Below are 13,602 nucleotides of genomic sequence, written 5' to 3' on the forward strand. Positions count from 1 at the left end.
CCTTGCAATAAAGGCCAGCATTCCATTTACATTCCTGATTACTTGCTGTACCTGCATGCTAACTTTTTGTGTTTCATGCACAAGAACCCCCAGATCCCTCTGTACTATAGCATTTTGTAATCGTCCCCATTTTAATAATTTACTTTTTTATTTTACCCACCAAAGGGGATAACCTGACATTTTACCTCATTTTCGTCCATCTGCCAGATTTTTGCCCACTCACTGAGCCTATCCAAATCCCTTTGTAGATTCTTTGCGTCCTCCTCACAACTTGCTTTCCCACCTATCTTTGTATCATCAGCAAATTTGGCTACATTGCACTCGGTCCCTTCATCCAAGTCATTAATATAAATTGTAAATAGTTGAGGTCCCAGCACTGATCCCTGCGGCACCCCACTAGTTACAGTTTGCCAACCTGAAAATGACCCATTTATCCCGACTCTGTTTTATGTCAGTGAGCCAATCCTCTATCCATGCTGATATATTACCCCAACCCTGTGAGCTCTTGGCTTGTGCAGTAACCTTTTGTGCGGCATCTTATCGAATACTTTCTGGAAATCCAAATATACAACATCAACTGGTTCTGCTTCATCCACTCAGCCCGTTACATCCTCAAACAACTCCAGCAAATTTGTCAAACATGATTTCCCTTTCATAAAACCATGCTGACTCTGCCTGACTGCAATATGATTTTCTTTATGTCCTGCTACTACTTCCTTAATGATATACTCTAGGATTTTCCCATTGATAGATGGTAGGCTAACTGGTCTATAGTTTCCTGATCTCTGTCTCCCTCCTTTCTTCAATAGGGATGTTACATTTGCAGTTTTCCAGTCCGCTGGGCTCTCTCCAGAATTCAGGGAATTTTGGTAGATTACAACCAATGCATCCACTACCTCTGCAGCCACTTCTTTTAAGACCCTAGGATGCATGTCATAAGGTCTAGGGGACTTGTCCATCTTTAGTCCCATTAGTTTGATTAGTACTTTATCTCTAGTGATAGTGACTGTTTTAAGTCCCCCTCTGCAATAGCTCCTTGATTATCAACGATTGGGATGTTTTTAGTATCCTCTACCATGAAGACCGATACAAAATATTTGTTGAAAATCTCTGCCATTTCCGGTTTTCCCATTATTAATTCTCCAGTCTCATCCTCTAAGGGACCAACATTTACTTTAGCTGCTCGTTTCCTTTTTATATCCCTGTAGAAGCTCTTAGTGTTTTTATATTTCTTGCTAGTTTGCTCTCATCTGCTATCTTCTCTGTCTTTATCGTTTTTTTTAGTCGTTCTTTGCTGGTTTCTGAAAATTTCCCAATCCTCTGGCCTTCCACTGACCTTCGCAACATTGTATGCCTTTTTTTTCAATTTGATACCATCCTTTACTTCCTTAGTTAGCCAGGGATGGTTCATCGTTCTCATCATCTTTATTTCTCACTTGAATATATCTTTGCTGAGAGTTATGAAATATCTCCTTAAATGTTTGCCACTGCGTTTCTACAGTTTTACCCTTTAACATATTTTCCCAGTGCACTTGGTGTCAGTGACGAGGGTTGGTTTATATCACATGGGAGGAGATTGGTGTCAGTGACTGTGGGGTTGGTTCATTCTTTTTTGACCTGACCAAGGCCTTTGACACCGTCAACCGTGAGGGATTATGGCGTGCACTCCACAAATTCGGCTGTCCTCAAAAATTTGTCACCATCCTCCGCTTGCTTTGTGGTAAGCTGTGATCCTGACCAGTGGATCCACCACAGACCCAATTCATGTACGGACTGGGGAGAAGCAAGGCTGTGTCATTGCACCAACGCTCTTCTTGATCTTCCTTGCTGCAATGCTACATCTCACCGTCAGTAAGCTTCCTGCTGGAGTGGAGATAATCTATAGAACAAACGGGAAACTGTTCAACCTACATCGTCTTCAGACCAGATCCAAGGTTGTGCCATCCTCTGTCCTCGAATTACATTATGCAGATGATGCTTCCGTCTGCGCTCATTCGGAGGACGAACTCCAAAACATCGTCAACACGTTCACCGTAGCGTCTGAGGGCATAGGTCTTACACTAAACATCCGTAAAACAAAGGTGCTCTATCAACCCGCCCCACCATACAGCACAGCATCCCTCCCTCTCCGATTATCAAAATCCATGTTGGCAGTCGGAGGAGGCGGGAATCTGGGGAGACCGAGGGGGCCTATAAAAGGCCCGCAAATCCAGGAGTTCAGGCGGCAGTTGGAGGAGGCGGGAATCCGGGGAGATCGAGGAGGCCTATAAAAGACCACGAGTCCAGGCGGCAGTCGGAGGAGATGGGAGTCCGGGGAGATCGAGGAGGCCTATAAAAGGCCTGCAAATCCAGGAGATCGAGGAGGCCTATAAAAGAGGCGGGTGCCCGGAGAGATTGAGGAGGCCAGCTGTTGCAGCTGCTGGGGCAGAAGGTAAATAAAGAAGTAGAAAGAAATCAAAAGGTGACATCGCAGCCAAGGGGTAAGTGATTTGCTGGTGATTGGTGAGTAGTTTTTCTTTTTACTTTATCAGTAGGTTACCTTTATCATTGTTGTCACCAAATTAAGTTAATCTAAGGGTTAAGTCATGGTCGGAGAGCTCGGCATGTCATGCTCCTCCTGTGCTATGTGGGAAGTCTGGGATGCTTCCAGTGTCCCTGACGACTACATGTGCAGGAAGTGTATCCTGCTGCAGCTCCTGACAGACCGCATTGCTACACTGGAGCAGGTAAAGGGTCCACGGACAGATAGGGAACGGGTGACCAACAGGAAGAGCCGTGGAAGGAAGGTAGTGCAGAGGTCCCCTGCGGTCATCCTCCTCCAAACCAGATACACCGCTTTGGGTAATGTTGGGGGGGATGACTCATCAGGGCAGGGCAGCAGCAGCCAAGTCAATGGCACCTTGGGTGACTCTGCTGCACAGGTGGATTCACTCTGGAGCATCCGCAATGCTGAGGATGCCGTGAATAGCACGTATAGTGAATTGGTCTTACTGCAGGTAAAGGGTCCACGGACAGATAGGGAACGGGTGACCAACAGGAAGAGCCGTGGAAGGAAGGTAGTGCAGAGGTCCCCTGCGGTCATCCTCCTCCAAACCAGATACACCGCTTTGGGTAATGTTGGGGGGGATGACTCATCAGGGCAGGGCAGCAGCAGCCAAGTCAATGGCACCTTGGGTGACTCTGCTGCACAGGAGGGCAGGAAAAAGAGTGGGAGAGCTATAGTGGTAGGGGATTCTATTGTAAGGGGAATAGGTAGACGTTTCTACGGCTGCAATCGAGACTCCAGATGGTATGTTGCCTCGCTGGTGCAAAGGTCAAGGATGTCTCGGGGCAGTTGCAGGACATTTGAAGAGGGAGGGAGAACAGCCAGTTGTCGTAGTGCATATAGGTATCAACGATATAGGTAAAAAAATGGGATGAGGTCCTACGAGCTGAATTTAGGGAGCTCGGAGTTAAATTAAAAAGTAGGACCTCAAAGGTAGTAACCTCAGGATTGCTACCAGTGCGACGTGCTAGTCAGAGTAGGAATCACAGGTTAGCTCAGATGAATACGTGGCTTGAGGAGTGGTGCAGAAGGGAGGGATTCAAATTTTTGGGACATTGGAACCGGTTCTGGGGGAGGTGGGACCAGTACAAACCGGACGGTCTGCACCTGGGCAGGACCGGAACCAATGTCCTAGGGGGAATGTTTGCTAGTGCTGTTGGGGAGTGGTTAAACTAATATGGCAGGGGGATGGGAACCTATGCAGGGAGACAGAGGGAAGTAGAATGGGGGCAGAAGCAAAAGATAAAAAGAAGAAAAGTAAAAGTGGAGGGCAGAGAAACCCAAGGTAAAAATCAAAAGGGGCCACATTACAGAAATTCTAAAAGGGCAAAGTGTGTTAAAAAGACAAGCCTGAAGGCTCTGTGCCTCAATGCAAAGAGTATTCATAATAAGGTGGACGAATTAACTGCACAGGCAGCTATTAATGAATATGATAAAATTGGCATCACGGAAACATGGCTCCACGGTGACCAAGGCTGGGAACTCAACATCCAGGCGTATTCAACATTCAGGAAGGATAGACAGAAAGGAAAAGGAGGTGGGGTAGCGTTGCTGGTTAAAATGGAAATTAACGCAATAGTAAGAAAGGACTTTCGCTTGGATGATGTGGAATCGGTATGGATAGAGCTGCGGAATACCAAAAGGCAGAAAACGCTAGTGGGAGTTGTGTACTGACCACCAAACAGTAGTAGTGAGGTTGGGGACAGCATCAAACAAGAAATTAGGGATGCATGCAATAAAGGTACAGCAGTTATCATAGGCGACTTTAATTTACATATAGATTGGCCTAACCAAACTTTTAGCAATATGGTGGTGGAGGTATTAGGGATGGTTTTCTGGCCAAATATGTCGAGGAACCAACTAGAGAGCTGACCATCCTAGACTGGGTGATGTGTAATGAGAAGGGACTAATTAGCAATCTTGTTGTGCGAGGCCCCTTGGGGAAGAGTGACCATAATATGGTAGAATGTTTTATTAAGATGGAGAGAGACTAGGGTCCTGAACTTAAGGAAAGGTAACTTCAATGGTATGAGACGTGAATTGGCTAGAATAGACTTGCAAATGATACTTAAAGGGTTGACCGTGGATAGGCAATGGCAAACATTTAAAGATCACATGGATGAACTTCAACAATTGTACATCCCTGTCTGGAGTAAAAATAAAACGGGGAAAGTGGTTCAACCATGGCTAACAAGGGAAATTAAGGATAGTGTTAAATCCAAGGATGAGGCATATAAGTTGGCCAGAAAAAGCAGCAAACCTGAGGACTGGGAGAAATTTAGAATTCAGCAGAGGAGGACTAAGGGTTTAATTAGGAGAGGGAAAATAGAGTATGAGAGGAAGCTTGCCAGGAACATAAAAACTGACTGCAAAAGCTTCTATAGATATGTGAAGAGAAAAAGATTAGTGAAGACAGACATAGGTCCCTTGCAGTCAGATTCAGGTGAATTTATAATGGGGAACAAAGAAATGGCAGACCAGTTGAACAAATACTTTGGTTCTGTCTTCATGAAGGAAGACACTAAGAACCTTCCGGAAGTACTAGGGGACCGAGGGTCTAGTGAGAAGGAGGAACTGAAGGATATTCTTATTGGCCGGGAAATTGTGTTAGGGAAATTGATGGGATTGAATGCCGATAAATCCCCGGGGCCTGATAGTCTGCATGCCAGAGTACTTAAGGAAGTGGCCCTAGAAATAGTGGATGCATTGGTGATCATTTTCCAACAGTCGATTGACTCTGGATCAATTCCTATTGACTGGAGGGTAGCTAATGTAACACCACTTTTTTAAAAAGGAGGGAGAGAGAAAACAAGTAATTATAGACTGGTTAGCCTGACATCAGTAGTGGGGAAAATGTTGAAATCAATTATTAAAGATGAAGTGTCCTGTTTCTCCCCGCTGTGATTGGTGTTTTTTCCTTCTAGATCCAAAGGCCAATGATATTCAGGTCCCGATGGATCCAGTGATTCTGTCAGATGTTGATGCGAGTTTTCTATCTGCAGATATGCCCTTCTAATACCCTCAAATGGTGTTTACTGTTAACACTAATGTTTTCTGGAAGAATCATTCATCACTCGAACGGTTGCAATCGTCAAAATGGTTTTATTTACGCCGACAGGGAAAAGGCCTTTGGTTACCTCCAGGCACTCCTCTCCACCAAACAAAGAAATTCTTCGATATTTATATGTTTTACAACAGTTTACTACAATTACTCAGCCCATTTCAGCTGGACACAATCCAATCATAACGATTATAGATTACATATCGCTTTCTTTGGGCCAATGGAATTGGCCCCTCGGTAACAGAGGCTGTGTGATCACTTAATGTTCAGAACGGGAGTTACTCATGGTCTCGTGATGTTTTTCCAGACCCCCTTATCTCTACTGTCCTTCGGTTTTGCTTGTGCCTAACTTCCTTATCTTAACACAGTTATAGGAATCCCATTACTCAGTAGCATAGTTACAGGGATCCCATTGTCTAGTATTCTATGTCTGGGGGTTGCTGATTAGAGACATTTTGCTGAGCGCGCCCTTTTCAGTTGCTAGGAATGTAGTCAAGCTGGCTAACTAAGTTCCCCTAATTCTTTGCGGAATCTCTGGCAGCCCTTTATATATACATACACACAGATACCCTGTATGTGCCTTTGCCTTTGGAAGCGCCCTAAAACAATCCCCCCTTTCGGTAAGAGACGAATCCTAGTCTCCTTTAACCGCCCACGTTTGTTATAATTTGTTACCCCATTTATGTCTTTATGTACCACCCGGTACTCCATGCCTCAACGTGCTGGCCAGTCACGTGTTCTCAGGAGTTCTGATTGCTTAGATCAAATTGATATAGTTCAAATTACCCTGTCCCTCTGCTAGGCAGATCTCCTTGTTTACTTGAGCTCTGGTTCTGATGCTCCTTCATCGTGCATAATGCCTGCTGGATCGACAGGCAATAACACCCCATGTTAGTGCCAAGACCAGCTGTACCCTGACCAGTATGTGTGATATTATTCAAATCCAGGGGTTGATGTTTACATTCATTCCCCAGTCCCAAACCCTCCTCCACCAACTCTGGTTTTATAACTCTATGTCGGTATCCTTTTCCAGTATTTCAACCTTTGTCTGTAATTGGTGGTAGAGTTTGACAGACTGGCCCACTCTGAGTCTTAGTTCCCTTAGTACTTCAGCTAGATGTGGGATAGGGGACTACTGAATTTTACTGTCCCATTCACTGGGCAAATCTTGTGTTTTATTTCTCTCTCAGCACAAAATCTAAACTTCCGTGCTAGTTCCATTTTCTATAAGAATTTTAAAATTCAGTAAGATTTTCTAATTCCCAGTGTTTTTTTCTTTCTGTGCTGAGTTCACACAGCTTAGATCTTTTCTGCTCGTTATTTTCAAACCCCTCCTGCTTTTGTTCAGACTGTTCGGGAGTTTTCTTGATAAACAACATCCATTTTGGAAATCTTTCAAACTGCAGTGAAACTTTCTCGTAATTTAAAATCATTATCCATGTCGTGTCTTTTTCCTCTTCCAATTTTTTTCTCTTCCTTTTCCCAATTAAACCAATATCTTTTTCACAGCCAATATCAACTAGTATTTAGTAAGTTACGTCTTTTTCCAACGCAAACAGTTTTTTTTCCCAGCACTTATTTAGTACGTTACGTCTTTTTTCATTTAGTCAGTTACGTCTTTTTCCATTTAAATCTCCTTTCTTCAAATTAGGTTTTTTATTTTACACAGAGGGCTTGTGTCTCCGTAAATTTGTCAATTTAAAATCATAAGACAATCAAAAACACTTTTTCCCAAATTCGTTCGATTTGTTTTCTTTCAAGATTGCGTCTTTATCTTTTGATAAAGACAAGCTGTCCTTTGTGTATTCAACAGTCAAGCTTCAACAAACATTCACACCAAATACAGCTTATCCTATGTGTTTTTTTTCAGCAACTTCAGGTTGCATTTTTATCTTTTTTGTCTTTTCCATAACTAGAACAGAGTCCAGCACGTAGGCTTTGAAAGCTGCTTTCTGTTATCTCATTTTAATCTTTCCAAAGTCCCTTTTACAATTTCGCAGATAGCTCACCACTTGCCCAGGTGTTTGACCTGATCCCTGAAGGTATTTCTAGATTGTTTCCAAACCTTTTAGTTTTATTTCTTTTTTTTTAAGAGATCAGATTTAACTTTTTATTTTAAATGTATCGCATTTTGTTGTGCCTTTTCTTAACCAGTGGTACTTGAAACCTCACAATAAAATTAACTTTTCATTGTTCCCATCCTAATTTCTGTTTCCCTTTTGTAGTATTTGTAGTTATTGTTGCATTACAAAATGTCAAATATGGTAATACTGTTTTTTTAATATCGACTTCTCATTTATGCTTAGTGATTCACAGATCACAGAATGCAAATTACTTGTTTAATAATTATGTGCCTAACTTCTGTTTTAGAAGCTGAACATCAAAAACTCTAATCTTTTGCTCTGTAACTTCAATTTTATGATACAGTATTTCATAAATTACTTCTTTTTAAGCTTCAGCTTCTGATGCAGTATGAATACTTTTATTAAAAAGGCTTCAAACCCAAGATTTTCCAATATAACCGAAATGTTTATCAATGAAAATCACCTGAAATATCTCAAAATCCCAATATTGTACTGCCAATCTTTTATTGAAAATTATTTTTACTGAGCTAGAAGCTTTCACGTCGAGGTTTTACACAAATGAAAATGGGGACGTACTTCCCCAGGCCGCAGCCTCAAGAGACCCAGACATTACAACTTCCCTTCTCCGTCCTTTATCTCATTCCGAGACTAAATTTATGTCTTTCAACCCAATGTAATCAATGATTACCTGTTTTCTTTTGACAAGTAAGTGAGAATGTCGAATTTTTTTTTAAACCACCGGGACCATATATTTTTTTATCTTTTGCTCAACAAACCTAGCCTTTGTGCATGCCCTAGCTCCGTAACTTATCATACGAATAAATCCGGACCTGCGTTTCTTACTTAAAATGCAATTCAATTCTAGGTTCAAACTTTCTTAAAACTTCCCACATATCGGACAACACTACAAAGGGTTAAAAAAAACTTTCACTCTGTCTGAAAAAGTGGATGGAGCGAAAACAAACAGACAGCTCCACCATTTTTTTTCAAACAGGCTTTTAAACACATGAAAAGTTCCACAGTCAAAAATCACACAAGCACTTTCATTCAAAGACAGACATTCACAAAAGTCTCTCTTCATTCAACAAAGCTTATTGTTTGTCCAGCTCTATTTTTGGATCCATACATCACTTGAGATAGTCACTATCAGGTTTTTTTTATGGCATTACGTAATTAGGCAAGTTACAATTAATACATGATGATAGATTAATACATGATTGATTTACTTTCTCTGTTAATTTTACATGGGCTCAAAGAATCAGAACCCAGGCCTTTTCTTCCTTATCTTTCTTTTCCTTCTTCCACCACTCCCGCTGGTCTGCCGGTGGGCTGTGGGGTTTCCAGCCTGATTTAATCATCCTTTCTATTACTTTCTTCTGTTTCTCCGCTAGGTGGTGAGTAAGGGACCCTTCTGGTCCCCAATCGAGTTTTGTCTGTTCATTGGCCATTCCTGGGTAGGATTAGAACCATTAGGAACCTACTCTGAGGTCCGCTTTCTGTCGAGCGATACTTGTAGACCGTCTCCTGGCTAGCTGTCGGGTCACAAGTATGTCACAATGTCTTTCTTACACCAGGCTCATGATACAATTCTTAAATACTTTAAGCAATGCCCAAGAGCACTCTACATCTCCTTAACGAACTACCGACCACCATTTTACCTGTGGTCCGACCCTGTTCACTGTTCATCGGTCACTAGGCACCACCCGGCCCTGGAATAAGTTTTTAAAGATACTCATCCGGTGTTTCCACCGGTATCAAGCGACCTCCGAATATCCTGCCCACTACGCTACTGTTAGCACGAGTGTTTTCTGGAAGACTCACTCGTCACTCGGGTCGGTTCCAAATATCAAAACGTTTTTATTTACGCCGGCGGGGAGAAAGCCTCTGGGTAACACCAGGCACCCCTCTCCGCCGAACAAATAAATTCTTCGATATTTATATGTTTTGCAACAGTTTACTACAATTACTCAGCACATTTCGGCTGGACACAATCCAATCATAACAATTATAGATTAGATACAGGTTTATTTGGGCCAATGGAATTGGCCCCTAGGTAACAGAGGCTGTGTGATCACTTCATGTTCAGAACGGGAGTTACTCATGGTCTCGTAATGTTTTTCCAGACACCCTTATCTCTACTGTCCTTGGGTTTTGCATGTGCCTAACCTCCTTATCTTAACACAGTTTTAGGAATCCCATAACTCAGTAGCACAGTTACAGGGAACCCATTGTCTAGTATTCTATGTCTGGGGGTTGCTGATTTGAGACATTTTGATGAGCGTGCCCTTTTCAGTTGCTAGGAATGTAGTCAAGCTGGCTAACTAAATTCCCCTAATGCTTTGCGGAATCTCTGGCAGCCCTTTATATATCTGGCAGCCCTTTATATATACATACACACATATACACTGTATGTGCCTTTGCCTTTGGAAGCGTCCTAAAGCAGTTACAAAGGTTGTTACTTTAAGTGCAGATCAGACAATTCTAGTTTCTATGGAGGATTCTGTCCCGTGCCATCCCTTCAAAGCTGTAAATTCCCATTTCTAAATAAAGATGGGGTCCAGTGTAATATAAACCGAGACAGGGTCCAGTGTAATATAAACAGAGACAGGGCCCAGTGTAATATAAACAGAGACAGGGCCCAGTGTAATATAAACAGAGACAGGGCCCAGTGTAATATAAACAGAGACAGGGCCCAGTGTAATATAAACAGAGACAGGGCCCAGTGTAATATAAACAGAGACAGGGCCCAGTGTAATATAAACAGAGACAGGGCCCAGTGTAATATAAACAAAGACAGGGCCCAGTGTAATATAAACAGAGACAGGGTCTAGTGTAATATAAACAGAGACAGGATCTAGTGTAATATAAACAGAGACAGGGCCCAGTGTAATATAAACAGAGACAGGGGCCAGTGTAATATAAACAGAGACTAAACTAGCAAGAAATAATAAAACAGACAGCAAGAGCTTCTGCAGATATATAAAAAGAAAGAGAGTAGCTTAAGTAAACGTTGGTCCCTTGGAGGATGAGTCTGGAGAATTAATAATGGGAAACGGAAATGGCAGAGAATTTGAACAACTATTTTGTATCGATCTTCAAGGTAAAGAACACTAGAAACATCCCAATAATTGATAATCAAGGAGCTATTGGGGGAGGGGAATCACGAACACTGGCGAAAAAGTACTAGACAAACAAATGGGACTAAAGGAGGACAAGTCCCCTGGACCTGATGGCATGTGTCCTAGGGTCTTAAAAAAAGGAGCGATACGGATTGTGGATGCATTGGTTGTAATTTACCAAAATTCCCTGGATTCTGGACAGGTCCTAGAGGATTAGAAAACCGCAAACGTAACACCCCTATTTAAGAAAGCAGGCAGGTGGAAAGCAGGAAACTATAGGCCAGTTAACCTAGCATTCGTTATTGGGTAAATGTTGGAGTCCATTTTTAAGGAAGCAGTAGCAGGACATTTAGAAAATATTAATGCAGTCAAGAAGAGTCAGCATGGTTTTATGAAAGGGAAATCATGTGTGACAAATTTGCTAGAGTTCCTCGAGGCTGTAACGAGCAGGGTGGATTGGGGGAACCAGTAGATGTTGTGTATTTGGATTTCCAGAAGGCATTCGATAAGGTGCCACATAAAAGGTTACTACACAAGATAAGAACTCACAGAGTTGGAGGTAATATATTAACATGGACAGAGGATTAGCTAACTAACAGAAAACAGAGAGTCGGAATAAATGGGTCATTTTCAGGTTAGCAAACTGTAATTAGTGGGATGCCATATAGGGATCAGTGCTGGGGCCTCAATTATTTACAATCTATATTAATGACTTGGATGAAGGGACCGAGTATAATGTAGCCAAATTTGCTGATGATACAAAGATAGGTTGTGAGGAGGACGCAACGAATCTGCAAAGGGATACAAACAGGCTTAGTGCATATTCAAAATTTGGCAGATGGAGTATAATGTGGGAAAATGTGAGGTTATTCACTCTGGTAGGGAAAAAAATACAAATTATTATTTCAATGAGGAGATACTCCAAATGCTGCGGTATAGAGGAACCTGGGGGCCCTTGTAAATGAAACACAAAAATGTAGCATGCAGGTACAGCCAGTAATTAGGAAGGCAAATGGAATCTTGGCCTTTATTGGAAGGGGGATGGAGTATAAAAGTAGGGAAGTCCTCACACACCTGGAGCATTGCATACAGTTTTGGTCTCTTTATTTAAGGAGGGATCATCATTGACATCGTAGGCAGTCCCTCGAAACAAGATGACTTGCTTCCACGCCAAAAAGGGATGAGTTCACAAGTGTTTCAATGAAACATAGAAACATAGAAAATAGGTGCAGGAGTAGGCCATTCGGCCCCTCGAGCCTGCACCACCATTCAACAAGGTCATGGCTGATCACCCACCACAGCACCTCCCCCCCCATGCCCACTCCACACTCCCCGAACCCCACCCCCCCCCAGCCGAAAGGACCACATCCAGCTCCCTCCCGAGCACATCCAATGAACTAGCATCAACAACTCTCCGTGGCAGGGAACCCCGCAGGCCAACGACTCCCCAAGTGAAGAAGTCTCTCCCAATCCCAGCCCCAAACAGCCCACCCCCCATCCCAAGAGCGTGCCCCCTCCCCGGCTCCAGACCCACCCAACACCGGAAACACTCCCCCCACACGCAACCCGCCCCATCCCATCAGAATCCTTCCCAAATGCCGAACACCCCCGGATGTCAAGCCTCCAGCCCCGGCCACCCCGAAAACACGCCCCCATGACACCAACCACACCACATCCACCAACCACCATCTGCGCAGTCAACCCGTCCACCCCACTCCAAACACTCCCCACACCGAGGCACAGAGCCCCCAGGCCCGCCCCTCCAACACACTTCGCCTCCCCCAGACCCGCGCTGCAATGTGGCCCCTCCTGTCCCCCGCCCTGGGTTTCTTCGCCCCCCCACCTCCACCACTCTCCCCTTCATCCCCCGCCCCCATCTCCCTTCATCTTCCCTCTGCCTCCCCGCACAGGCTCCCATCTTGGGGGCAGTAACCTTCTGGGCAGGGAATTTTAGCCCCCAGCGTGGAAGTCCTGCTCCCACTGCAGAATTGGCCTTACCACCCCTCAATGGAAGCGGAGTGCAATTTCCCACACTCCACTTGTGAAGGACCTAATATTCCAGATCCCAAACTACATCGTGAAGGGTGGAAGATGCCTGTGCTGGATTTTTTTAACGTGTGGTGACCGTTGCACACCAGCCACCACACGGGCTTGACAGAGCTAGGTCTTGGTCCAGTGGCAAAGATTACCCAAGACGAACTGGAGACCAGCTCTGCTGCACAGACCTAGTGTGCACACATACCGCAGTGTGGGCTGGCCCGTGTTGGACCTGGGCCCTCGACTCTTCGAGGAGGGATATAGTTACATTGAAGGCAGTTCAGAGAAGGTTCACGAGGTTGATTCCTGAGTTGAAGGGGCTGTCATATGAAGAAATGTTCAGCAGATTGGCCATATAATCATTGGAATTTAGAAAAATGAAAGGTGATCTTATTGAAACGTATAAGATTCTAAGGGATCTTAACAGGATCGATGCAGAGAGGATGGTTCTCCTCGTGGGGGAATCTAGACCGAGGAGGCATAGTTACAGAATAAAGGGTCGCCCATTTAAAACGGAAATGAGCAAGAATTTCTTCTGTCAGAGGGGCGTGAATCTTTGGAATTTTCTACCTGAGAGAGCTGTGGAGGCAGGTTAATTAAAAATATTTAAGGTGGAGAAAGACAGATTTCTGAATGATAAGGAAATCAAGGGTTATGGGGAGAGGGCAGGGAATTAGAGTTAGGACCAAGATCAGATCAACCATGATCTTATTGAACAGCAGAGCAGGGTCGAGAGGCCAGATGGCCTACTCCTGC

This window comes from Pristiophorus japonicus, assembly GCF_044704955.1.
Source record: "Pristiophorus japonicus isolate sPriJap1 chromosome 24 unlocalized genomic scaffold, sPriJap1.hap1 SUPER_24_unloc_1, whole genome shotgun sequence".
Taxonomy (NCBI): Eukaryota; Metazoa; Chordata; class Chondrichthyes; family Pristiophoridae; genus Pristiophorus; species Pristiophorus japonicus.